The sequence below is a fragment of the Rhineura floridana genome, chromosome 8 (genome assembly GCF_030035675.1).
Source record: "Rhineura floridana isolate rRhiFlo1 chromosome 8, rRhiFlo1.hap2, whole genome shotgun sequence".
In the NCBI taxonomy this organism is placed as follows: Eukaryota; Metazoa; Chordata; class Lepidosauria; order Squamata; family Rhineuridae; genus Rhineura; species Rhineura floridana.
Genome location: NC_084487.1, coordinates 123735059 through 123761881, shown reverse-complemented (window position 1 = coordinate 123761881; position 26823 = coordinate 123735059). Strand labels below are relative to the sequence as shown.

General features: G+C 42.3%; 1 protein-coding gene across 1 annotated transcript in view; it reads left to right on the top strand.

The window, feature by feature from the left end:
- Window positions 1-7557: 7557 nt before the first annotated feature.
- Window positions 7558-26823, top strand: part of A4GALT (alpha 1,4-galactosyltransferase (P1PK blood group)) — a 69517-nt gene continuing 50251 nt past the window's right edge. Inside the window, exon 1 of the mRNA XM_061582322.1 lies at window positions 7558-7692. The gene's annotated coding sequence lies outside the window, so the exon portion shown is untranslated. The remainder of the gene's footprint in view (window positions 7693-26823) is intronic.

Below are 26823 nucleotides of genomic sequence, written 5' to 3'. Positions count from 1 at the left end.
AACTACAGACCACTCAGCCTAACATCAATCTCTGGAAAAAGTCTGGAGCAGATTATAAAGCAGTCAATCCGTAAGCATCTTGAAAACAATGCAGTGATTACTAGAAGCCAACATGCATGAAGAACAAATCCTGCCAAACTAATCTTATCTCATTTTTTGATCAGGTAACCTCCCTTGTAGACTGTGGGAATGCTGTGGACATAATATATCTCGACTTCAGCAAAGCTTTTGACAAAGTGCCCCATGATATTCTGATTAGCAAGATAGCTAAATGTGGGCTGGATGGCACAACTATCAGGTGGATCCACAGTTGGCTCCAGAATCATACTCAAAGAGTGCTTATCAATGGTTCCTTCTCAAACTGGGTGGAAGTAATGAGTGGGGTACCATAGGGCTCAATGCTGGGCCCAGTGCTCTTCAATAGTTGTATTAACGACTTGGATGAGGAGGTACAGTGCATGATTATCAAATTTGCAGATGATACAAAATCCAGCTAATACCGTGGAAGTAACAAAATTCAAAGGGACCTTGATAGGCTGGAGCATTGGGCTGAAAACAACAGAATGAAATTCAACAGGGATAAATGCAAAGTTCTATATTTAGGAAAAAGAAACCAAATTCATAGTTATAAGATGGGGGATACTTGGCTCAGCAATACGACATGTGAGAAGGATCTTGGAATTGTTGTTGATCACAAGCTGAATATGAGCCAACAGTGTGATGTGGCTGCAAAAAAGGCAAATGCTATTTTAGGCTGCATTAACAGAAGTATAATTTCCAAATCGCGTGAAGTATTAGTTCCCCTCTATTCAGCACTGGTTAGGCCTCATTTTGAATACTGTATCCAGTTCTGGTCTCTGCATTTGAAGAAGGAGTTGGGGGAGGAGGTATCAGTCCCTTGGCCTCTCAATTGTGGTGTGCCACAGGGCTCTATCCTCTCTCCCATGCTATTTAACATCTATATGAAGCCGCTGGGGGCAATCATCAGGAGATTTGGGCTGCAGTGTCATCAATATGCGGATGACACTCAGCTCTATCTCTTGTTTAAATCTTCACCAGAGTTGGCTGTGGAGACCTTGTCCAAGTGCCTGGAATCCGTGAGTGGATGGATGGGAAGGAACAAGCTGAAGTTGAATCCTGATAAGACCGAGGTACTACTTGTGGGGGACAAGAGAAGGTTGGGCGATATTGACCTGAAGTTCAATGGGGTGAGTCTGTTGGCGTGTGTGCATTGTTGCGTGAAACAGCATACATTACGTTGGAGTTAAGTTGAGCAAGAAACTTCTTCAGAGCATTAGAGCATGTTAAGAGTCTTTATTAAGACATTAAGGCTTTTCAGCAGTTTCCCCCCCCTCTAGCTCTACAGCACAGTTCTCTCCGAAAGCAAAAGTAAGACAGCCTCTCAGGTCAGAGGCATGATGCAGAAGGACGCAACTCACAGACTCTGTTAGAACTTTCCCAGTCTATATCTTGATGGTTACCATAACAACGGCCTTCACTGTCCGTTCCCAGACTGGCAAAGACATAACTCCCCCCTAGTTACAGTTTTGCAGACTTGATGGAAAACTACTAGGCCTCATGCCAACAAGCCCCCCTTTTTCCCATCATGTCTGTCAATTACAAAGAAATCTCAGCAATACATCTCCACAATACATAGTCATACAGTAATACGTTTCTACAATACCTCTTGCAATACATTTCAGTGCATTGCATCATACATTTTCAGTTCAGTTCAGTTCAAAATTACATCTCAGTACAGTTCAGAACTTTATTCACTCAAACTTTGGTTGAACACATGTCAAATACAAAGTGTCAGCATCCATTTCCACCAGTTTATGCATTTCAGGACTGGATACTAACCCCACGGTAAATCTTTCAGGCGGTTTGCCTAAATTTGCTCTTGTAGAGCGTCTTAAAGGAACCAGAGCTTCGGCTCTCTCTGCCCCCCCATCTGTGCTTGTGCTTGGCACCGCGTGCCCAGGATCTTCCATTTCCTCAGCTTTTCGTTTCTTTGATCTGCGTTTTCCACAAATGAGCTCATTCAAAGCATCTCTGAGAGGAATTTGTGTACCTTCCTCTTTAATGTCAAAATCTGGCTTAAATGTCTGTGATTGTGTTCATGTTTGTGTGTCATTTGACCCTGTAAGAATAACTGTCTGCCTTTGATCCCAAGGCTTTTCTGAGACTTTAATGCTTCTGCTCAGAATTAACTGCTGTGTTTCTGGACACCAAACTCTGTAATATGCATTCTGAAATCCCAAAACAAAACCTTGCTGTGCTCTGGGCGCAAGCTTGCCCCTCCTTTTTCCCTGTGGAATGTGGATCCAGCACCTTGCCCCGAATTTTTGAATGTGTTCTATTTTAGGCTCTCTGCCAGTAAGTTTCTCATAAGGAGACATTCCAAGTGCATTGTGTAACACCCTGTTGTGAATGTAATTCGCATAAAGAATTGCTTCTGCCCAGAAAGAATTCCCTAAACTGCAATCCATCAGCATGGCTCTCATTGCTTCCTCAAGCACCCTGTTTTTGTTCTCTGCAACCCCGGTGGAAGGTTTAAGTGCTATTTTCTTACTTGCCAGCACTTCATGCAATGCTTTACCCATGAATTCTTCTCCCTGGCCTAAGTGTATAGCCCCCACCGTGATGCCGTGTTGAGTTTCGATTCTCTTAATGAACAATTTCAGCTTTTGCTCAGCTTCACTTTTATGCTTTAACAGAAAAACATGACAAAATCTTGAAAAATCATCTACCAGTACCATGAAGAATTTCGCACCTCCTCGTGAAGGATTTATTGGCCCTGATAAATCAACATGAACTAGCTGGTAGGGAGTTGTTGTGGTTCTCTCAGCCTCCCGGTTTATTGGTGCAATAGTCATTTTAGCTTTATTACATGCATCACAATCCATTAACTGTCCACAATCTTTTAAACACATGTTTTCACTGTGCAAAGGGGTTTTCTTTATCGTGTCAAGGTTTGCATGCCCCAGCCTCTGATGCCATTCATGGACGCAGCCCTGATGTACCTGTGCCTCAGCATTTAACACAGCACACCCTGCTTGACTGCTCTTTATTACATACTGTGAATCATTCAGGCTTCCCTGCAAACACACTTTATCTCCCCTCATTACAAAACATTGGTCTTTGTGGAACAAAATTGAATAATTACAACTCACCAGTTTGCTCACTGACAAAATATTATGAGCCAATTCAGGAACAAACAAACAATCTGACATTATTCCAAGCTTGTCAAACTTCACCAGTCCTCGGGCTTCCACGTTCTTACGCGATCCATCAGCAAGTAAAACAAAGTCTTTCACTTCTTCTGAAACGTAAAACAAACGTCTGTCTTTGATTAATATATGGCTTGCCCCACTGTCAAGAAGCCAATTAACAGGTCATAAATCTTGAGACTTCTGTTTACAAAGTTCACACTTCCCTGCTTCAAGCCTCCATCCCTGGAGTTGCGCTTGACTGGACATTCCCGCTGTAGATGCTGTCGATCTCCACAAATAAAACAAGCCTTCTGCCTCTGTTGCTGCTCCTGTTTATTATCCTTCGGCATGGCATTTTTCACCTCTTGCCTCCTGACAGCTTCAATCGACTCGGCTCTCTGCGCCTCCTGCCTCCGCTGCCATTCCTGGGACAAATCCTGCAACGCGTCCCACATCTGTTTGGCTGATGGCTCATCTCTCACACACATCAGTTGAGAATCCGATAGAGCCAAGATTATAAATGCCTGCGCCCTCTGGTCTCGACGCTTCCAGGCCGCGGTCGGTACCGCCGGGGTTTTTTCTTTAATCACTTCCCATAAATCTTCTTTTATCAGCAAAGCCCGCATTCTCAGCTTCCAGCTGCCATAATTCTTTTCATTAAGTCGTTCCATCGGCAAGCCTCCCCCAGACAGGTTTACAGCCATGTTGCTCACCTCTGTCTGGTACAATCAATCAAGCTGCCCTCTCTGGAACTCCGTCTGCCGTTCAGACCAGCAACTTACTCCCATGTAATGCGCTGAGGATCTGGGCCCATAACCCCTGTTGGCGTGTGTGCGTTGTTGCGTGAAACAGCATACATTACATTGGAGTTAAGTTGAGCAAGAAACTTCTTCAGAGCATTAGAGCATGTTAAGAGTCTTTATTAAGACATTAAGGCTTTTCAGCAGTTTCCCCCCCTCTAGCTCTACAGCACATTTCTCTCCGAAAGCAAAAGTAAGACAGCCTCTCAGGTCAGAGGCATGATGCAGAAGGATGCAACTCACAGACTCTGTTAGAACTTTCCCAGTCTATATCTTGATGGTTACCATAACAACGGCCTTCACTGTCCGTTCCCAGACTGGCAAAGACATAACTCCCCCCTAGTTACAGTTTTGCAGACTTGATGGAAAACTACTAGGCCTCATGCCAACAGAGTCTACCCCTAAAGGACCAGGTCCACAGCCTTGGGGTTGTGATTGATTCCAGGCTGTCCATGGAGGCTCAGATTTCGGCAGTGAGCCGGGCAGCCTGGTACCAACTACACCTCATACGAAGGCTGCAACCCTACCTTCCTGTTCATCAGCTCCCCCTAGTGGTACACACCCTGGTCACCTCTCATTTGGACTACTGTAATGCGCTCTACGTGGGGTTACCCTTGAAAACGGTCCAGAAATTACAACTTATACAAAATGCGGCGGCTCTACTACTTACGAATAGTCGCCGCCGAGATCACATCACACCAGTGTTGTTCGATCTACACTGGCTTCCAGTTGTTTTCCGAGCCCAATTCAAGGTGTTGGTCTTGACCTTTAAATCCCTACACGGTTTCGGCCCAGCTTATCTCACGGAGCGCCTTCAACGCCACCAATTATGCCGCCTGACAAGATCGGCCACACAGGGCCTTCTCTCAATCCCGCCAACAAAAACAGCCAGATTGGCGGGTACAAGAGAGAGGGCATTCTCAGTGGCAGCCCCCACTCTTTGGAACTACCTCCCACAAGATCTCCGGCACGCCTCTTCCCTAAATGTATTTCGGAAAGCCTTAAAGACCTGTCTCTTTCAACAGGCCTTCGGGGTATCCGGGGAGGGTTAATTGTTATAATTGTAATGCCTCCTGCCCAGTTTTAATATTGTTGTTGCAGATGTATTGTTTTTATATTGTATCGCTGTATTTTTTAATTGCATCTTAACGATTTTGTTCGTCGCCTAGAGTGGCCATCGGCCAGATAGGCGACAAAGAAATTAAATTTATTATTATTATTATTATTATTATTATTAAGGATGTAGACAAACTGGAACAGGTTCAGAGGAGGGCAACAAGGATGATGAGAAGACTGGAAACAAAGCCCTATGAGGAGAGACTGAAAGAACTGGGCATGTTTAGCCTGGAGATGAGAAGACTGAGGGGAGATATGATAGCACTCTTCAAGTACATGAAAGGTTACCACACAGAGGAGGGCCAGGATCTCTTCTTGATCACCCCAGAGTGCAGGACAAGGAATAATGGGCTCAAGTTGCAGGAAGCCAGATTTCAACTGGACATCAGGAAAAACTTCCTGTTAGGGCCATACGACAATGGAACCAATTACCTAGAGAGGTAGTGGGCTCTCCGACACTGGAGGCATTCAAGAGGCAGCTGGACAGCCATCTGCTGTTGGAATGCTTTGATTTGGATTTCTGCATTGAGCAGGGGGTTGGACTGGATGGCCTATAGGTCCCTTCCAACTCTACTATTCTATGATTCTATGAAATAAAGCAACTCCTTATACAGCACTTAGAGCAGGTGGATTTGGCATGCTGAACCTGCAAGGTTATTATGAGACATTTCATTTCAATTTCAAATGCCTCTGTTGATTCAGAAATAGACAAATGTCCAATCGTTGGAGACTGAGGATGGCAGGCAGACCCCCAGTGTTGCAGCATTGTCTATATCTAAAAAGAACTTGGGGAAAATTGACAACTCCATTTTTATGCAGCATGGTTATGGTATGGAAAAGATAGGCAATTACAAATTAGCTATGTTCACGGAGTACTTGTAATCCTATTACTGACCTTGTCTCATACTCTGACCATCTTTGGCAGTTTAAAAGGTAAAAAAATATGTACGGCTGATTTTTAATTAATTTAAGAAATTTAACATTGAAGTCGATGATAGCGTAGGCATGCTCAGTAAGAAACAACAGTTTGGCTTGGCTAATCAGGGGGACCCACCCACACCAGACATTTTGTGAAGTGTGCTGAGATTTTTAATTAATTTCAACAATTTATGAGACCATTAACAGAAAAAAGTCCAACAAGGGTCTGGATTTTGTCTCTCTTGTTTTACACTTTGAAGTCTAGATTCTCTCTGAGTGTTTTGTGTATTACCATGAAAACTGAAAGGGTTGTTAAGCAAGTGTTTCTGAGTTCAGGACAATAAGTTTTGTGAGATTTTATTTTGAAATAAGTTTTGTAGAATAGCATGGGGGTATTTTCAATTTAACATGGCAGAATGTGAAAAATCCATGCTGGCTATAGTATACAGCCACTCTTGTGGCTGTATAATCTCCTTTCTAGCCGAGTAACATATACACATTCTCATACCTAAAAGAGCTGTTGTGGCAGAGTGGCTATGCTTGTGAGCTGGGAAATCCAGCTCACCCATGAATGCAGGATGTGGTCCTGGGCAATTCTCTCTTGGACACAACCCCAACTTTCACTATGGGGAGAATACTGGCCTGCCTTATAGGGCTGTTGTAAGGATTGCTGAGCTAATGTATGTGAAATGTCACAAATACTTGAAAGATGCTATATAAGTGCTAAGCAGTATTATTAAAAATCCTTCTTAATTATTTAAGTGGACTACACTGTTAGTCACAGAATTATTAAGGGCAGTATTAAGCAGAAATTAACTTTCTCAGGAGTCTCAGCATTGCAAGCTTCCAGCTACATAGGCAGCGAAGACCCTGAAAGAAAATAGTCACTCACCTCTGTAAATAGTCCCAAATTCACTTGTTTACCTGGCAGGGATTCCCAGGCGGTGGGGTGGGGGGTTGCGGGGATAATGAAGACTCAAATCCTTTTCATGGCAAAGCTAATTCTGTCCCTAATTTATTGCCCTTGTGAATTTTACCCCAGGGATTAATAGTTTGCTGCTGGAACAACAGGCTTAGCTTCCAAGTTCATAATTTCTCATGATGCTTACTTTGCTATTGATGGTAATGCTATTGTTAAATTTGTAAGAAACCGTTCAGAGGAAGGAAGAGTGATGATTTTGTTTCGATTCCTGGCAGCTCAATATCAGATTACATTTTCTGAGCAAATAAGCAGTAAGCATTAGGGGAGGCCTTAAAGCATTTAATTGTAGGGGCTTGCTCTCAACAAAATCCACTAATCGGTGTTTGAGGATGAATTCTCAATGCTGGTGAAGTGCCCCTCCTGCAAAGTTTTTTTCAAAAAGCAAGCAAAGAAACAACTGTGTTCATGGCTGCCAGCTTGTATTTATTCTGTCTGGCAAGGAGGACTTGAGCTGGAAAGAAAAAACAGAAGAGGTGGGGCCAGCAGAGATTCGAAGATGATGACAGCACCACCACTTGGCAGTAGAGCTTTTTCTCTTTTGGAGAATGGGTCATAATGACCCGAATGGCAAAGAGGCTTCCTAGAGAAACAGTTTCCATCTGTTCAAAAAGCATCAGGTACATGCCGGAAGTGCCATTCTTGAGAAAACACATCACTTTGGAAGGTAAGCCTTTATTTTCTGTATAGAAGAATGCTGTCAAGGGTTGCTTTGCTGAGGATTTACGAAGGGTTGATGCTGAAACAACCTTGAAGGTTGATGCTTCCCCCTTAAGAGGGGAAAGAGAGAAATGCCGAGCTGCTGCATAGATTTTGGGGTGTCGCCCCTGTAGGTCAAGAGGGAGGGGTGGAGAGAAGATATAGCCTGTATTGATTTTTCTTGTACTGTGAAAGCAGCCTGTCTGTTGGAGAAAAATCTCTGGAAGGTCGAAAGCTTGTACGCAACATCGGAGAGCTGTCAGTAAAATTCCTTTTCTTCATCAAGATCAGATGGGGAATAATAGAAAAGAGTTCAACTTTGTATAATATGTAACTAACGTATGGGGATTTACTACCCTGAGATGTGGAGATGGCATCTAGCTCAGATGGCTTTCACAAATTTAGACAAATTTACAGAGGAGGATTGTTAAACAGAACCTCCATGTTTAAGCAACCGTGGTCAAGCAACAGGGGAAGATGATTGCCTCCATGCTGTTTGAGAGTGACCAGAGGCTTTTGACTGGTTGCTATTTGAAAATGGAAAGCCAGACTAGATGGTCTGCTACAGTTTTGATATAGCAGCACATTGTTGATGCTCTTATGAAGAGTGGCAAAATGTAATGGCTAAGAATTTTGTCATTTAGGTTAGCATGGGACAGAAGGTTTACTGCTATGTCTCCGTTTCCACAGCAAGTCTGTTTACAATATTCAAGTCTTGTCTCTGGTTACAATTCAAGCAAGGAGTGCTTCATCATCAATACTATTAAAAGCGCTTTGGTTGTTTTTTATAGCAGAATACACAACAAACACAGTAGATAAAGGCACATCTGGTGATATAAGAGAAAATGATACAAATCATAGGCTGTTCAAGCCTTAGCTGTACACAAGGGGTGTGTGTGTGTGGGGGGTCTAGACTGCCAAGTCAACCTCTCCACCAGTAAATTCTGCAATGAAAGAACCTAGACTGTTTTGTTCATTTGTTCGTTGATGTATTTAAACAATGGTTATGAGCATTAAATGTGTTCTATGCTTGGTGAAAAGGGTTCCACTCTCCATAAATGTACACCAGCCATGAATTAGCAACTCTTTTAAGGTGCTGTAGGGCTCTGTTCTGTTTTACGATAACAGATTAACATGGTTACCTGTTGAGATCCTTTCTGGAACTCATTTGCATAGTTGATCTTGACTGGATATTTAAAAAAGAGTCTGGAGCATTTAAAGCAGAGGTAGAAAGGAAACAGAGGGAAAACTGGGGTATGAGTAGCATGGGTAGGAGTGGCACGGAAAGAGCTGGGCTTTCTGACAAACAGCAGACAGACATGCCAAGCAGAGGCAATGGTTTTGGAAGGATGCATTTATCTTCTCAGGTTCTAACAAATGGCATATTGGGGAAATTCCTATGTTCCAGCTCTACGAAGTCATTGTGGTGTTTTTTTTTTTAAGGTTTAGTGTGAATGTCTCCTAATAAACACATTTTTGTAGGCAGTTCTGACTAATGTACACATTTTTGCAAGTAATTTCTCATCTTGCATCTTGCATGTTATCTTCACTCATCTATTCATTTTAATGCACACTTTCCCCTAACATAAGCACTTTTATAAACATTGTGTGGTTGGCAAACTTCATTACAAAATTTGAATAAGTGTGAATTTTGAAGGACACCTTTGTTTTGGTTCTCATATTGTTTCAGAAAGTGTGAATTTGATAGATTTAGTTTGAAATGCAAACTGAATAGAATTTCTCACCCATCGCTAATCCACAGTAAGCCGTTCTGCATATAAACCTGGGCTTCCCCACCCAATTCTGTTCTCTATAGCAACTCTTTGTGGTGTGCTGGAGTTTCCTCTGAAAAGTGCTCTGAGTTTCAGATGTAGTTTGCTAGGTACTGGAAATGGGGGATTCAAAAGTGAGTGAACAGTTGCTACCTGCATGGCTTCTTGGATCCAGGCCAAAGCAATGTAGCTCACCAAGTTCTACACCACAGGTGTAGATGAAGATGAAGACAGACCTATTCTTCTAAGCAGGGTAGAAGTGGCTTTGACACTGCATCTCTGCCCTAAAAACAAATGCACCAGAATGCAGCAATTGTGAGGAAAAACCACTTTCATCACACTTTAGAACATATGTTTGTTTTTACTCCGTGATGAATGCGAACAGAGCAGCGGCAAAAATGCATCCACTGTTTGCCCATATGCACTCTTCCTTCTGCAACTATGAGGACCAGCTTTCAAAAATATCATCAGGGGAAGGGGGAATGAAAACCCCAACTCTTAGGAATTGGTTTCAGGTTACACCCAACAGAAAACTGATTTCCATGGGGAGCAAAATATAGAGGGCATTGTTACTGCTGAATGTGCCTGTGGCACTGGATAGTTTGCATGTTTCTGGCAATAAATTCCTGGTAGTGGATCAAATAATAACTTTATACTGTTTCTTTAAGATGCCCAAAAGAAATGACATGAGCAGTTCTGATTTATGGTGTTACTATAAACTAATCTATGCATTTGGTATAGCCACATGGTACGCTTCTGTTGAGCTTGTGCCACTTCAAAAAGCATGAAGGAAATTGTATGTTTGAATGGTCCTCTACATTAAAAAAAAACCTCTCCCGGCACTAAAAAAAATTGGGAGACAGATTCTAGCACAGTTCTCTCCTTGATAATATATGGCATTGTATGCTATTTATATATAATATGCCTGATCACAGGTGAGGAGTCCTTAATAAGATGGTACTAAATTTTTATAGAGCTTGGTCACTTGTGAGGGGATCAATTTAAGTAACTTCTAGCTCCCAGATCACTGTATATAGAAGCTGATAATTCCGATTTTAGGATATGCTGACTGTGTTTTCCGCTTGTGGGGGTTGGTAGAATCTGAAACACACACTTAAAATATTAATATGCCACTTTCCTGCTTCATACCTCACACTGAAGACCAACAATAACACTTAACATTACAATATATCGCAAATAAAATCAATATAGCATTACAGCAAAAGAAAATGAATTGCTACCAATCTGAGCATAATAATAATGTTGATAAAACTGATATTGAAATTTCATATATGAAAAAACCCTAGCTAGCAGTACAGCAGAAGTATAGCAGAAGAAACTATTATTCCCCAAACATTTGCTCCAGTAGGAAGGTTTTCACTGGTTCTGAAAGAGGGAAAAGAACAGAGCACAAGAAATTCCCTAGAGAGGGAATATACAAATATGGCATCGCCACCAGAAAGGCCTTGATAACCGTGTACGTCAGTTCAGAAGGAAGTGGAATGAGAGGAAATCCCCCAATGATAACCTAAATATGTGAACAGATTGACATGTCCCTGCAAGATATAAAAGTGTAATTTAGCAAGAAACACAAGCATCATTTAGAAAGCAATATCTTTTGACTTGCAAGTTGTAACATGGGCATCCTTGGGGAGTTACCATGCAAAATCTCTTAGCTGAGAGACTGAACCAGTGGTTAGACTGTCAGGAAAGCAGGAGAGTGGTAGGTTCAAATCTCCACTCAGCCATGAAGCTTTTATTGGGTGACTCTATCTTGGCCTTATCTATCTCACAGGGTTCTTGTAAAGATAAAATGGTGAGGGAAGAACTGTATAAGGCCAAGATAGATGTATAAGGCCAAGATATCATCATTATAGGCAGAAGGATCTTGAGGACAGATTCTATTTACACATTGACGTTCATAATTTGGCCAGTATTGGTGGAAATGTGTGGGTTTTGATGCATTCCCTCCTTCACACTAAATTTGGTTGATGTCAGGCAGGCTTAGTTTATTAAGTAAATATTTCTCCTCCAAGAAAACTTGAACTATTTATAGCTGCCCTAAGAATGTAACATTTTCCTATGCTCAGACTTAAAAGCACAGCAGTGCTTTCTCAGTGTAAGCAAACTTTCAGATTTTGTCTTAATGCAAACATTCTTCTCTTTGTACTTGCTCAGGAAGAAAATGTCTGCTGTGTTGAGATCAAGCAATTGGGTTTAAGCCAACAGATCTGACTCTGTAGGATTGCTGGACTGTGTACATTTCCAATATTGGTACTGGAAAGACATACCCAAACAGGCAAGCAACCAAAGCACTGTTTTTAGGGATGTCAAGGAAGCAGCGTGTAACCTTGGGAGAGATGGTCCAGAATTCTTGCAGAGTGCTCTGCTGGGATATGGCAGGGAAGAGAGGTTAGCACAAAATATAGGAAATCTGACAAGGGGAACTCTTGTAGGTCAAAGGAGATTAGACAACTGATGACTTCCCCCAGTTGAAATGACTTCAATTGCCCTTTCCTGCTCTATGTGCTGCTATTCAGTGCCAGATTAGTATCTAAGAAAACAGCAAGCATTTGGAATTTGATCCTGGAAGAAAGAGATGTGATTATAAAAGGCACGACTGGATGTGTCAGGGAGTCCATTCAAGTATGTCCAGATGGCTTCTCTATGCAACATCAGTGTAAGATGGAAGTGCAGTGCAGCTTGACAAGAGCTTGATGAGGGAATTAGAGTAATTTTATTTTTAGAGAACCTGGCAAGAGAAATGGTCTTTCTATCTGTCACAGCCAACATCTATCAAGTGTCTGATCAAGGGGTTGTGCATTAGGGGCAGATGAGAGATTCTGTTAATCCATCCCACTGCCTAGCTGACTCCTTGACTGAGGTGGTTTTGGAGTTGGGATCCCCTAAGTTTAGAAGAACTTCAATGTTAATGCTGAGATCTCTCATAATAGGAGTAGCTTAAGACTTCATGGCTACCATGACAACCATCAGTGGTAGCTGATGCCCATTGGGACTGGTAGAATAGAAGGCAGGGTGGCCAACAGTAGGTGGAGCCAATGATGGGTGAAGCCAACTAATTCTAGTTTTGTACTCATTATCCTCTAAGTTCCACAAAGGTAACAGTATAAGGAGGAAGAAGCTGACAGCACTGGTTGTAAGTAAGAAGGCAAGCAAGTAAGGGGCTGGCTAAGGGCAGAATGAGGTTGGTGGAATAGTGCCCCATTCGCCCTAGTGGGCTAGTCTCCACTGACAACCAGGTAGTTATCCCAAAATATATAGGAATTCATGCATAAGCCAGGTGATGCATCCCAATGCTTTTTAAATAAATAAATAAAATGGGTGCCAGTACTCATATCTTGATAAAACTGCCAGAAATAAAATGGGTGCCAGAACAAAATGGCTGCCATGGACAGCAAAACAAGAAGAGGTGACAGTACTCCATATTGGTCAGTACTATCGCAAAAAGAGGGCTGACACATCCAATTTACTGTTTTCTTTGGATGGCAGTATGACTGGTTCTGAAGGTGTGACAGTTTCAAGTTGCTCCATACCTGAGGACAATCTGTTACCTATAGGCCTTGATATTGTTTGGTATTTTAAAAAATATAAAATGAAATAGGAAATGGTTTCATGGTCCTATTTCTTAGCAGAGATATAAACGCAAGCAGTAGAGTGAGAATATAAACCAGTCTACACCTTTCCCACAGATGTACTAGTTAGTCAAATAACCCACACACAGTCTTCTAAGGTAAAAAGATAAAGAATATTTACTCACGACCTTTCATATGTTCAGGAAACATAGGCTCTAGCTTAGATGAAAGAAAAAGTAGAAGTCTTAGTCCATGTTAGTCTTTGGTAGTGATGCTGTCAGGAGAGCATATGCCATGCAGCCTCTCCCAGAGATAAAAAACTCAGTAATGGAGATTATGCAGGAATCCCCAGGACAAAGGAGGAGGAAGCCAGGTAACTAATCCCACCCAACTAGGAAGTTACATCATGGTAAACAGGTACATGGGATATTTCCCAAATATCCCTTAAAGGGAACATCTCCCTTTTACAAGGGAACATGCAAGTTTGCCTATTCCAACAGATATCTCCCATTGTTGATGCCTGTTGAGGGCCATCCTTTTCTTTTTCTTCTTTTACTTTTTCTTCTGGTGCTGTGATCAGTACTGGCTGGTGTGGTCTGGGAACCACTGAGAAAGCTTCATGGCATTGTGGGAAATTAAAATGGCAGTTCCCAGATTCAGCTGCCCAGGGCTGATCAGAGTACCGCAGCTGTCCACTAAGTCCACCAGGTCCCCCCAATCTAGGAGAGGAACACCAGAGAGCACTCTGGTAAGGGTTCCCTCAAACCTGGAGCTGACACTGTACTAGCTATTAAAATAAGAAAATTAATTATAACAAAATAAATGTATGAGCTCAGATAAACAATTGGAAGTGATGGTGAATATGTATTGATTGTCTGATCCGTTATACCAGCCTTTTCCACCTTTTGGATCGCCAGATGTTGCTGGACTACAACTCCCACCAGCCCAAGCCAGCATGGCCAATGGTGACCTGTAGTCCAGCAACGTCTGGAGACCCAAAGGTTGGGAAAGGCTGTCTGATACCATGGATACATGTTATCTAGTGTTACCTTTGTGTAACTGAGCCAGTTGTGTTACTGTGAGCCAATTCATAGTGCCTCCAATATGGCTACACTGTATTTATGAAGACAGTGGACCTGCATTCTTACTGTCATTATTGTGACATGGATGTATATGCATCTATGCCCATTTCCCACAACCCTTCTTCCTCAAAACAAATAGAAACAAACATCGGGTGGGTTGATCAGCCGTATGTAATTGACAGACTTCCACTGGGAGCCTTTTCAGAAGTGTGATAATCTTTCAGCTTCCCCCACCCCTTCAGCCCAGCAAACAATCTTTTTTTTCTTCACTGGCCTTATCCTTACGAGAGAAACACTGGTGTTGGAAACCCCCAGGTAAATGTAGTACAGAAGGGAGTTTAGTGTAAGATGGGGTGAGTGATGAAACTCTTGGCAGCAAACCATGTGGTGACCACTTCATCTGCGTTCACCATCTGAGGCTGATCTACAGAAGCTTCTGCAAACACTTGTGACTTTTTCAACACTTTGGTAGCACAAGCCCAAAATATTTTGATGCCCCAAAGCGCTTGCACTGCATGGTTAGAGAGGTGTACTGTGGCATTAATGTTGTTGAGGGTGCTAAACCATATGAGCAGATTGCATGGGACCATGGCTGATCTACAGGTAGCCCTTCAGCCTTCTCTGTTATGTAGCCTTGCCAACCTGGCACCCTTGAAATATTTTGGACTATAACTCCCATCAGCGCCAGTTACAACAGCCATGTTATAGTTATAGCCAAAAGATGTGAAGGGTGCCAGGTTGGCAAAGGTTGCATTAAATCACTGCCCCAAATGACTCCTTGGGCTGTATTGAAGGAGGGGTTAGGCCACTCCTCCTTCAAGATTGCTTGAATATGTGTGGTGCCCCCAACATGTAGTTAAGTGGGTGGTGCCTTTAACATTTGATTTATTTATAAACTATGCTTTCCCATACAAAATAAAATACAGCTTATAAAACAAAACGAGAGCTAAAACAATGCAAATTAATAGCAGCAATACATACTAGGGCTGCCAGGTTCAGGGTCTGAGATTGATCCTGTATCTTTAGGATAAGAGAAAGTCAGCCAAGTGCCAGTGTTCTTGCAACCCTGTAATGAGAAAAACCACAAGGTGGAATTCTCCTTTCCCCCTGCACTTGACTGACTTTCTCTTCTTTAAAGATACAGAAGACCTCTTGCAACCAAGATCTTTAAAAGTTGTGCAGGGGGAAGGGGAAGGGAGAATTCCACCTTGTGGTTTTTCTCATTACAGGGTTGCAAGAACACCTGCACTTGGCTGACTTTCTCTTCTCCTAAAGATACAGGATCAGTCTCAGGCCATGAATCTGGCAACCCTAAATACAACCAATCTCAAACTCCAGAGCACACCTAACCAAGGCCTCCAAAAGCAGGAGAGATGTTAAAATTTAAACATGTATTTAGAGTATAGGACAGTAGTAATAGTAGACCACCTCACGTCAAACCGCTACGCCACGCCCCATTTGAGTTTGACGGGTGATGTCAGCGGAAGCCCCCCCCGGAAGGCCCCCCCGGAAGGCCCACCCATGATTTCCATTTCCCCTGGTGACCTCACTGGATATCCTGTCCCCCAGAAGCCCCAGCCCTCGTGCCCCACCCCGGAAACGGTAGCCCTGTGACCCCCCAGGAGCACGTGGCCCTCACTGGACCAATGGGTGTATTTTTACTTAAAACGGGGTCCCGAATTGGTCTCTATAGGGGCATGTGACCCCTCTATGAGCATGTGGTCTCCAGGGGACCAATCTGAAGAAACCCAAAGGTGAAAGCAGGGTACCGGAAATGCACCCCAAAGGGGTGCATTTCCACCCCCCTCTCCAGACTGCTCCCTATAGGGGCATGTGACCCCTCTACGAGCACGTGGATGCCAGAGGACCAATCTGAAGAGGTTTAAAACTCCTAGGGGAAATCAGGGTGCCAGAAATGGACCCCAAAGGGGTCCATTTCCACCCCACCTCTCCAGAACAGCCCATTAGGGATAAGTAACCCCTCTACAGCTACGTCACCCATTAGGGGGAGGTTTTGAATCCCTAACCAATCAGGAGAGGGGATGGAGAGACCAGGTACAGAAGTGCATTTTGCATGCCCAGACACGCTCTGAGGATCGAACATGGAACCTGCGTGCGAATCAGCATATGGGCTAGTAGGTTTTTCCTATCCTCCAGCTCCTTTGAAAATGTGCTCAGAAAGGCGGGTAAAGCCTAGGAGATTATCGTTTCCACCAGCGAATATAAAAATTAGCAGTGGAAAGAAAGAATCAGAGCATTTTAGAAAAAAACGGTCTGTTTCAACCCCAAACTTACCTGTAGCGGTGTTCACTGCCGGACAGTATCCAGACCCTGAAACCTCATTCCAGGCAAATTCTAGTGAATCCATGTCCGACACAGAGTGTGATTGTGGGTGTGATCTGAAGGCTCATTTCCTGAAGGAAGAACAACTTATGAAATCTGCTGAGGTTGTGGATGGAAGTGTACTTTTTAAACCCATGGTGGAAATGGAGGCTGAAGAAAACGAGTGGCTGGAAGATTTAAATGAAGGCATGGAGCAAGGGTGTCTACAGGTAGGTGCTTCTGAGCTGTATTTTTATTAGTGTGTTGTTTTTCCCAGTTTGGTGCAACCCCGATGCTAAAGTGCCTCTCTTTTTTTTTTCTATAGGAAGATGTGACGCATGATGGTGATATGGAAAATCTACACATTGAGAGTTCACAGGCTGTTAATATTTCCTGCATTTCATGTGTCTGTCCCAAGCCTGAACCCTGAAAGCTTGAAGCAGGAGTTTTTTTGTACCAATAAAAATAGTTTACTTTAGCCATCGGTGTCCATACCTGTATCAACCAGCAATATGGGAGAGCATGATGAAATTCTAAAAACCACACATTACACACCTGAGGAGGCTGGGAGCTTTGGGGGAGTGAACCATCTATTTCAGGAGGCAAAAAAGCACAGTAAAACACTAAGAAGGAAACATGTTATGACATGGCTTTCAGACCAAGATGCTTACACATTGCATAAGCCAGCCAGAATCCATTTTAAAAGAAACAAGACTATTGTGTCTGATATCAATGCTCAATGGCAGGCTGACTTAGTAGATATGCAACAATTTTCTAAGCACAACAAGAACTATAGGTACATTTTAACAGTCATAGATATTCTTTCTAAGTATGCATGGGCATTGCCTTTAAAAGACAAGACAGGCAAAGAGGTCTCTAAAGCTTTTAACGTTATATTCAGTCAGAGCGGAAGAAAGCCCCAAAAGCTCCAAACGGACCGAGGCAAAGAGTTTCTAAACAGAGCCGTAAATGGCCTGTTAAAGCAGCAAGGAGTTCACCACTTCGTCAGCAATAATGAAGTAAAAGCTGCTATTGTTGAAAGATTTAACCGTACTCTGAAATAAAAAATGTGGAGGTATTTTACAGCTAACAATACCTATAGTTATATCAATATCCTGCCACAACTCTTAAAAAGTTATAATCATAGTTTTCATAGAACTGTCAGAGCAAGGCCTATTGATATTAACCATTCTAATGCCCTGGCGGTATGGAAAACCATTTATGGAGACTGTATTTACAGAAAAGAGGTATCAACGCTGTTCAGGAAAGGAGACCACGTGAGGATTTCTAAAAGCAAGGGGGTATTTGTCAAGGGGTATGAACAAAATTTCACCACAGAGCTGTTTATAGTGGATCAGGTCATCAGAAGAGGAAGGAAACCTGTCTTCCTGTTAAAAGATTATGCTGGGGAGCCTGTAATTGGTTCTTTCTATTCTGAAGAGTTGCAGAAGGTTAATGACAAACAGGACAAGTTGTACAGGATTGAAACAATTCTATCCACAAAAGACAGGGGTAGGAAAAAGTATCATTTAGTGAAATGGTTAGGCTGGCCCAGTAAGTTCAACAGTTGGGTACTTGCTTCTGATCTTTGTGAACCTGCACAGAAGAATGGGGAATAGTGGTTTTTACATTACTCTGCCTAGCAATGCCTGTGTAACTGTTTTTCCGCAGAACACTAGCTCAGCTTTTACTATTCGCCTAGCAAGGCCCCTGGATCTACCAGGGGCGTGGGAAGTAGGTCTGGTTGAGATACAGTACCCACACAGCTGGAACAATCTAACCTCTGATTCCCGATTTGAAATTGGTAATGGAGAAAAAATATGGTCCTATCGTCTGCGACGTGGTTATTACTCAAGCCTTCCTGAACTGCTGGAAAACATGAACAGCCTTATACTAGACCAGAGCAGCGAGCACCCCGATATGGTCCTACATTATGACCAAGTGACTAGAATGGTTAGACTTAAATCAGATGATGGTTGCACGTTTAAAAGCAGCGAAGAACTAGCCCACATATTAGGGTTGTTTTCCAACATCCATGTACGTCAGCTGCCTTTTACAGCAGACATTACAGGAGGCTTCAACACATTATACATTTACACCGACATCGTAGAGCATCAGATAGTTGGGGACTTCTATGTACCCTTATTGCACTCTGTACCAGTGCGTGGACAGAATAACGAATGTGTCAACATTGTTTATGACAAACCACACTATATTCCGGTAAGTAAGCATCATATTGACACCATTAATGTTGAAATAAAGAGGGATCAGAACAAAAACTTACCATTTCATTTTGGAAAGGTGATTGTGAAGGTACACTTTCGCCCACGCAGAGGTTTGCCGTTTGAAAAATGGTGATACTGAAAACCTACGGTGACCCAACCCTTTACCGGAATTATTACAGGGCCCAGGCTGGAAATGCTCTTCCGGGGTACCATGGTACGCCTGTTATGTATGGGGCAGGAATCGGGGGGATATTCAGGAGCCTTTTTCGAAAAGCCGTACCACTTTTGAGAAGAGGCCTAGAGATTATTAAGCCACATGCTAAAACAGCTGCTAGGAATATTGCTAAAGATGTGGTAGGGCAGGTTACTCAGGCAGTTTTGAATAGAGTTAATCCACAACCCCAACAAGAGGGCTCAGAGCTGATGTATATTAAGAGGAGAAAGGCCTTGAAAAGAAAAGCATCACGGGTACAATTAACAGGCCCTCCTCGACCTTTTAAAAGAGCACCGCTGTTGAGGAAAAAGCCTCAGAAGCAGAAAACTTCAAGAAAGAAGAGGCAAACAGTACCGGCCCGAAAAAGAGATATATTTTAAACCAGCATGGCCTTCATCCATTGCAGTTCTGAGGAATGCACTAAATCTGAATTAGATCTATTCCAGATAGGGTCTACCCAGACCAGTATTGAGAGAAGCCTATTTATCGAGGTCCCTCCCTTGGCAGCGCTAACGGAAACTGCACCACTAGAATTCTACATTGCTGGAAATGGCGAAGATTATATGGATTTAAACAATACAATGCTATATGTGTGCTGCAAAATTGTGAACCACGATGGAACAAACCTGGCCAGAGATGCGAATGTGGGTTTAGTGAATTATCCGCTGGCCTCCATTTTTAGTCAACTGGATGTGACCCTGGGAGACCGTCTCATCAGTCAGAGCAATAACTGCTACCCTTATAGAGCCTTCCTAGAATCTGTGCTGAACTACAGTGATGATACGCTAGCCACACAATTCTCTGCAGGGCTATTTTACAAAGACACACCTGGAGAACACGAAACAGCAACCCTGGATGGGGATAATTAAGGATTTGTTAGAAGGGCTGCACTGACAGCTGAAAGCCAGAAAATAGACCTCCTAGGACATCTCCATGCTGATCTGTTTTTTCAAGAAAAATTGCTTTTAAACGGCGTGGATGTGAAAATTAAACTGACACGCAACAAAGACGCTTTCTGCCTGATGACAAATGATGCAAACAGCCGCCACAAATTGCAAATTTTATCAGCTTCACTTTTTGTAAAGAAGGTGAGAGTGGCACCAGGTGTCCGGTTAGGACATGCAGAGGCATTGTTGACATCCAATGCCAAATACCCAGTGGATCGTGTCAGCATGAAAGTTTTTAGCATCCCAGGAGGAAGCCGTGTCAGCAATCAGGACAATCTGTTTTTGGGCCAGCTACCCAAGCAAGTAGTTATAGGGTTGGTGGATAATGATTCCTTCAGTGGAATATACAATAAAAACCCTTTTAACTTTAAGCATTATGACATCAGTTTTGTATCTCTGTACGTCGATGGTTTCCAAATTCCCACAAAGCCTCATCAGCCAGAATTTGAAACCGGAAACTGTGTTCGAGAATACATGAGCCTGGTGCAGACAGCAGGCAAACATATGAAAGATAGGGCTCTTTTAATTAACTGCGAGGAGTTTGCGAGAGGCTACACTCCTTTTGCTTTCGACCTGTCTCCAGACCAAGAATGCGGGGATCACTATTCTTTGATCAAAACAGGGAATCTGAGAGCAGAAGTTCGATTTGCTAGGGCTCTCCCAGCTACAGTCAACATGATAGTGTATGGAGTTTTTGACAGCGTGATAGAGATAAATCACAGAAGAAATGTATTGTATGACTATATGTAAACATGGACAGCGTGCAGTTAACACGCATCCTCTCTTCAAACCCCTACATGCGAAAACCTTTTTACGGTGTGTTTCCATGTGACAGACTCCCCAAAGAGAGATTACTACAAAGACCTGTGGAGCTAGTAGTCAATACCCATCCAAACAACATGCCTGGAGAACACTGGCTAGCCATCTACCTGACAGAAGATAACAGTGGTGAATTTTTTGATTCCTATGGACATCCTCCAAACCACCCGCTGATTCCCAAGACCATTATAAAATTTTTAAGGAAAAATACCTCTAAGATTGCTTTTCAACCCCGACAATTACAAGCCCAAGATTCTGTCGCCTGTGGCTACCACTGTGTATTTTTTCTACAACAGCGTTGTAAGGGTTTAACATTTAAACAGGTTCAAGAACTGTATTCTTATGATTTAGAGAGAAATGATCAGATGGTGGAACAGATTGTAAACAAGAGAAATATGCCCAGACCTTCCTCATCTGTGTTTCAACCATTCCAGAGCTGTATATCCTGCAATGATTTTCATAGCCGTGTTTCCCAATAAAGCACCCCGGAGGGTTTAAATAATTTATACTGTTGTGGTGGTTTTTATACCTGTAAAACAATCAGACACAGTCAGCATATAAGGTTAAGCACACATTTGAAAGTTTTATTTCTTTATAAAACATTCAGCAGAGATACTATAGGTCAAGCCATGCAGCAACATGTTTTTTAGAAGAGATAGAGGGGTTCTTTAACATGTCTAAAGATTCCCTGTTAGCAACATTGCCCACAACAAATGTAGGAATGTTTAGTTCAGCTAGGGCTGTCATAAAAACATCCCATCCTATGGGTCGGTGCTTTACAGAGAGGGCACGGGACTGCGTGATTCCTTTAATCAGGTCCAAAATATTGGATCCATCTATAGCTTTGCCCTTATACACAAAGACACCGTTGTCGTTCCACGTAGAAACACTCTTGTTCTGTAGCATTTTGTTTAACAACAACCTAGCATGATTCTTACATCTAGCAGGCAGACTGTCCAGTATTTCTTGAATGATTGCATCAGAATTTACAGGGGGTTCTGCAGAGGCCTGTTGGGGCTGTGGTAGAAACAGGTTTAGTTTTTCTTTCTCTGCCTCCCTATGTCTTACATGAATTAGATATCTCTGAAGCAGGGCAGCATAACATCTGGCTTTTTCATCCTGAGATAAATCCACCCTGTGAAGAATTTCCTTCATTTCAGTATCGAGTGAATAGATAGTGGCCTTTCTGATGTCTTCCTCCTTAGGAGGGGTTCCTTTCAATTGTTCTAATTGATGGCTGGGAACCAGGTACATCTTTTCAGCATACTCCATCACTGCTTAGTTAACAGTCCTGTTATTAGAGGGATGGCAAAACTTAGTAGTGGTGCGAGAAAACCCCCAGACTGTTTGACTATTTGTTTCTTCCTTTTTATGGAGACCCTTTTGTTGCTGAGGCTTTTGATAAGGCTGCGTTTTTTTCTTAATATACGCACCTGGCGGGGAGACAGAGGAATATTGCCTTTTAAAGTATTGAGGGCTATCTCTGAGATTGCAGCAATGAGATCATCTGATGCTGCATATAAAATGGCTTTCCTCTGATGTGGAGGAGCCTTAATAAGAAGATTTAAGAGAGGGAGGTTTCTTTTTACGCGGCTGGACATGTTGACCAACTGGCTAACGAGACTCAAAGAACACAGAGCGGTTAAGCTACCACCTTTTGTAACCACGAGTGGCCTTTTTCATAGTGTATACAACAGGCCAGTCTGGAGGGAAAAGCCCTGATCTTAATCTGTAAGATTCAGGTGTGGAGGCATTTAAATCAACAACCAGGTAACCATAAGGTTTTTGTGTTGCATCTGCAAAAGCTTCCATGAAGAACTGTGCATTTCTAGGGTACATCTGCCGTGCTAAAGTTGCAATCTGTAATTTATCTCTGGGATTCTTAAACAACACCATATATTTAGCATTTAGGCTGATGGTGCGGTTGCTTTTTCCCTTACAGAAATTATTCTGCGTAATGAAAAAAATACTCAGATTTCTATGATGTACGTACTGTGTAAAAGCTTTTTCCACTTCTTGATCCTGTGACGCACAATTCATCAGATCATCAATAATAACATAATTTGTTTTATTAGGAGGCAGCAAATTGTCATCATCAAATTTCTCTGGCAAGCCCTTCACAAAATTAATAAAAGGGTATTTACATAGTAATTCCTGATACAACGGTTGCCAGACATTGTAAAACCATACAACATTATCAGGCATAGCTGCAAGTACGCTGTGAGCATTGTCCATCATGTTTTTTATAAAAAAACTTTTACCGCAGTTACTAGGACCTGCTAGAATGGCCGAGAAGGGGTGGTGCCACCGTGTATCCATTTTAAAACCCGTAAGGAATGGTTTTAAACCCTTTGGTAATCACTCTCTTGTCATAGACAACTTTCTGGGTTTTCTTGAGAGTTTTAGTTTCAAGAGTCCAGGACCTTTTGTTTCGAACAATACCTGGTTGCTGTACCACTATCTCACGCTGCGGCAACTCTTTACTGTCTGAGACGTGGGCAAAAACTAAGTCTTTCAGACTGTTGAAATTAATTTTTGTACAGTTATCAGCTGTCAAGGTTACTCCTTTGACCTTCAGGCATGCAGTCCCTCCTGACAATTTGTAACCATACGTTTTAGGACCTGCGGAGACATACTCTGTGATATATTGACCTGCAGGGATTTCACTTGTGAGTTCCCCTAAAAAATCACCTAGAGGTGGAACCCATTGTCCCTTCTGACTCACAAATATAACAGAGTCTGTGTCATGATACAAACAACGCTCCTGCAACTTGTCAAGCAGGCTGTAGAGCTCCAGGCAAGCATAGGCAGTTGTAAAACATGCTATGAACACATTCTTCCTACCTGAGACTGTCATACGATCTTTTGAATGTTTCCAAGTCACACAGGCAGCATCATCATCAATAAATTCACACATCAAAACCTCAAAAGCATCAGAAAACAGAATGTTAAACAAGTCATCAGGATCTCTCAACACCTGGGTGTTAGCCAGATTGGGTTTCTGAGCAAATTTCCCCCACAAAGAATTTAAAAACAGTTTGGCAATATTACGCTTTGCTTTGTTTTCAGAGATCAGTTCATGGCGCAAGAACACCCCCTCTTTTTTGAGAAAGTCCTCTACATATTTCTGTTTATCGTCTCCACTGACACACCATTCAGGGTACCCTGATGCCTCCTGTTTCTGACGCAGGTGCGTGTCTATATATTCTGAAAACAGCTGCGTGGATGTCCTTTCAAAATGCCACACTTCATAGATTTCTGCCACCCTGTATCCCTTCTCTATAGCAACATCCAATTCCACGGTACACCACGTTCCTATCAGAGCCCGTTCCTCATCAGAATGGTTGCAGGATTCCATGTGTGCTTTTGCACAGGTTACACAGAGGGGAAACATGAGTTTTCCATTCATCTTAACAGGTAGTACAGGGAAGAAAAGACCCCTGGGAGGGTACACCTTTACCTTCGCAATCCCAAAATAATTAGAGATGGGTTCAAAATTCTCATATATTACCTCTGGATGTGCTAAGGGATATTCTCTATTTTTAAGAATGAATAGATACAAGCTGCAGACATCAAAATATTCTAAATGTTCTTCAGCATTTGGTTTATAATAAAGACTGATAGCATTAGTGTGTCCACCATAGAGAGCATCTCTAGGTTCTAGAGGCTCAGGAAACCCTGCTGAAGTCAGAAAGTTTTTAAGCTCCTCATCTGATTTCAACATTTGCTTCCATTCATGCTCCCATATGCTCCTGACCTCATACCCCAACCCTCTAAGTTCAGCAGTTTTTTTCTCTGTAGAGTTGTAAAGAGACTCATAAGATTTACCCATCAAAGGATTCCTATTTTCAGGAGGATAACATAGGACACAGCCATGCCAAAAACACCCATTAAATTCAAAAGCCGTTTTCTTATTGTCTATGACTGCATAGCCATCAAGAAAATAATCACCAGCTTTGAATTCACCACCCTTTAGGGCATGCTGAATCTGAATATTTTCTTTATGTTCTAAGTATGATAACCATTGTACTGAAGAGGTAGAGAATCTCTTACACTGTCTGTGATAGTTGTCTGGTTGGGGTAGGGCTATGGTGGCCTCCTTCAGAAATTTAAACCGGAACATTGCTAAACTCACACTAGCCAGTGTGAGGTATTGGAATGGATCTATAGCGCGCCATTCAGTGCCAGACTTTGCTGCTTTCTGAGCCTTGGTCATTTCTATGATTTCATGTCTGTACTTGGTACAGCCTTGTACCAAAATTGCTACATCTTGCTTGCAATAAAACGCCAACTCTTTCTGCATGTCAAAAATGTTTGATTTGTTCTTCTCATACCAAATTAAAATTTTCTCCCTTTCGTTGGGCATCATCTGATGTACACCATAGTCCTCGACTCTGGGCATCGGTCCCACATAATTCCAGTTCTCTGGAGTATTAAAATAATGGGGAAAATAGTCCTTACAACCCTCAAAACCCAAAGCAGATGGAAATTTAGAGAGGGCCATGGGTAAATGACTAAGGGAATCAATGAATTTGATACCTAGCCTGTTTACTGTCACACAGAGCAGTTTCCCCCCTTGAGCAACAATATCTACATCCATTTTTTCCTTGATCAGTTGACTAATTATAAAATAACAGTCATAACCTTTAGAGTTGTGAGCTATAAATGTGCTGTTGCTGAGCTGGCTATCCTTAGTGAAGGTGTTTATAAACTCAGCAAGGCATGACTCACCCTTAAACTCTCAAGATTTGCCTGCAGGGGGCCACTCATTCTTTTTCTGGCTTGGCTTCTTCCTCTGTTTGTTCCCCCTTTTCTTTTTGCAATCCTTGCGCCTACCCTTAAAACATTCCACAGTTTCCCCTGCAAACGCTTGTGCAAAACAATAATTTGGAATGTGAACGCCTGTTGACTGATGACATTCAAAACCATAAAACACGTATTTTACAGACACTTTAGGCTGCTTAATAGGTGCCATGTAACACTGATGATTCTTGTCCAATGTGATAAACCCCCAGCAAACACTACATTGTCTTCCTTTACATTTTTGGTCATCATGCCCTGGATTCTGGAGAGAGGAACACTTTACACAGTAGATTCTGTGCTCACATTTTACACTTTTCTTAGAGGCCAATTGTCTGTGTCTAAATAAGCAGGATGCAGATCTGCAAACCATCTTACAATTATTGCATCTCTGCAGTGTACCAACATTACTAGCACATTTTGTACTAAGACAAAGCCTGCAGCGATACATGCAATTATGCATGTGTGTGTATAACGTATTGCAATACTCACAGTAGTTTTTAGATCCAAAAACAGCTTTTACATTGTGTACTTCATAATATTGTTCATCATGGAGAAGCATAGTATAGGTTTTGGGGTATTTCGGTCCTATTGTGTGATACAGATTCCATCCCTTTTTTTAATTGAAGTGGCCTACTTGGATGTTGACCTTTAAAAGGTCTTCAAAAAAGGAAACATCATTAAGGGCAACTTTCTTTTGATCACTCCAGCCTAGTTCCTTATGCAACTCCCCTGCTGCTGTCAACAATTCGAAATCTGTACGGGTCTTCTCAGCCATAACAGCTAAGAGCCCCCCAGCAAAACAGAGATTGTTACCCATGGAGTTTAAATCTACCAGATATTGTCTTTTTTTACTGATGATTGCACTGTTGGGTATAGAACCTATTGCCCTATGGCCTCCACCATTTGGAGGCCTCACAATTGTAACAACCAAACACAGAGAGACATCTGCAAGTATTTGTGCATTGCTCTGCAAGAGGTTGCTCATGTGCGTTAGAAAGTCCTCAGCATTCAGGTCATCCCTATTCCTTCTGACTGAAAATAGTGGATCTGATAGACCCCCACCCTCTAACCTTATTTGAACAAAATCCTCAGGAGCGATTCTACTATTAATATCCTGTAGAACCATCTGGATTATTTATTTATTTATTTAATTAAGCTTATAAAGGATGGCATTGTATAATTCTGATACAGCGTGGGCATATGATCTGATACGGTCTAGATTAATAAATTGGAATACCTCAGTAACGCGCAATGCTTGGAAGCCTTCAAAATGTCTTTGGTATGTAGCAACACGTTCTACATATACCAGCCCCTCATGATCA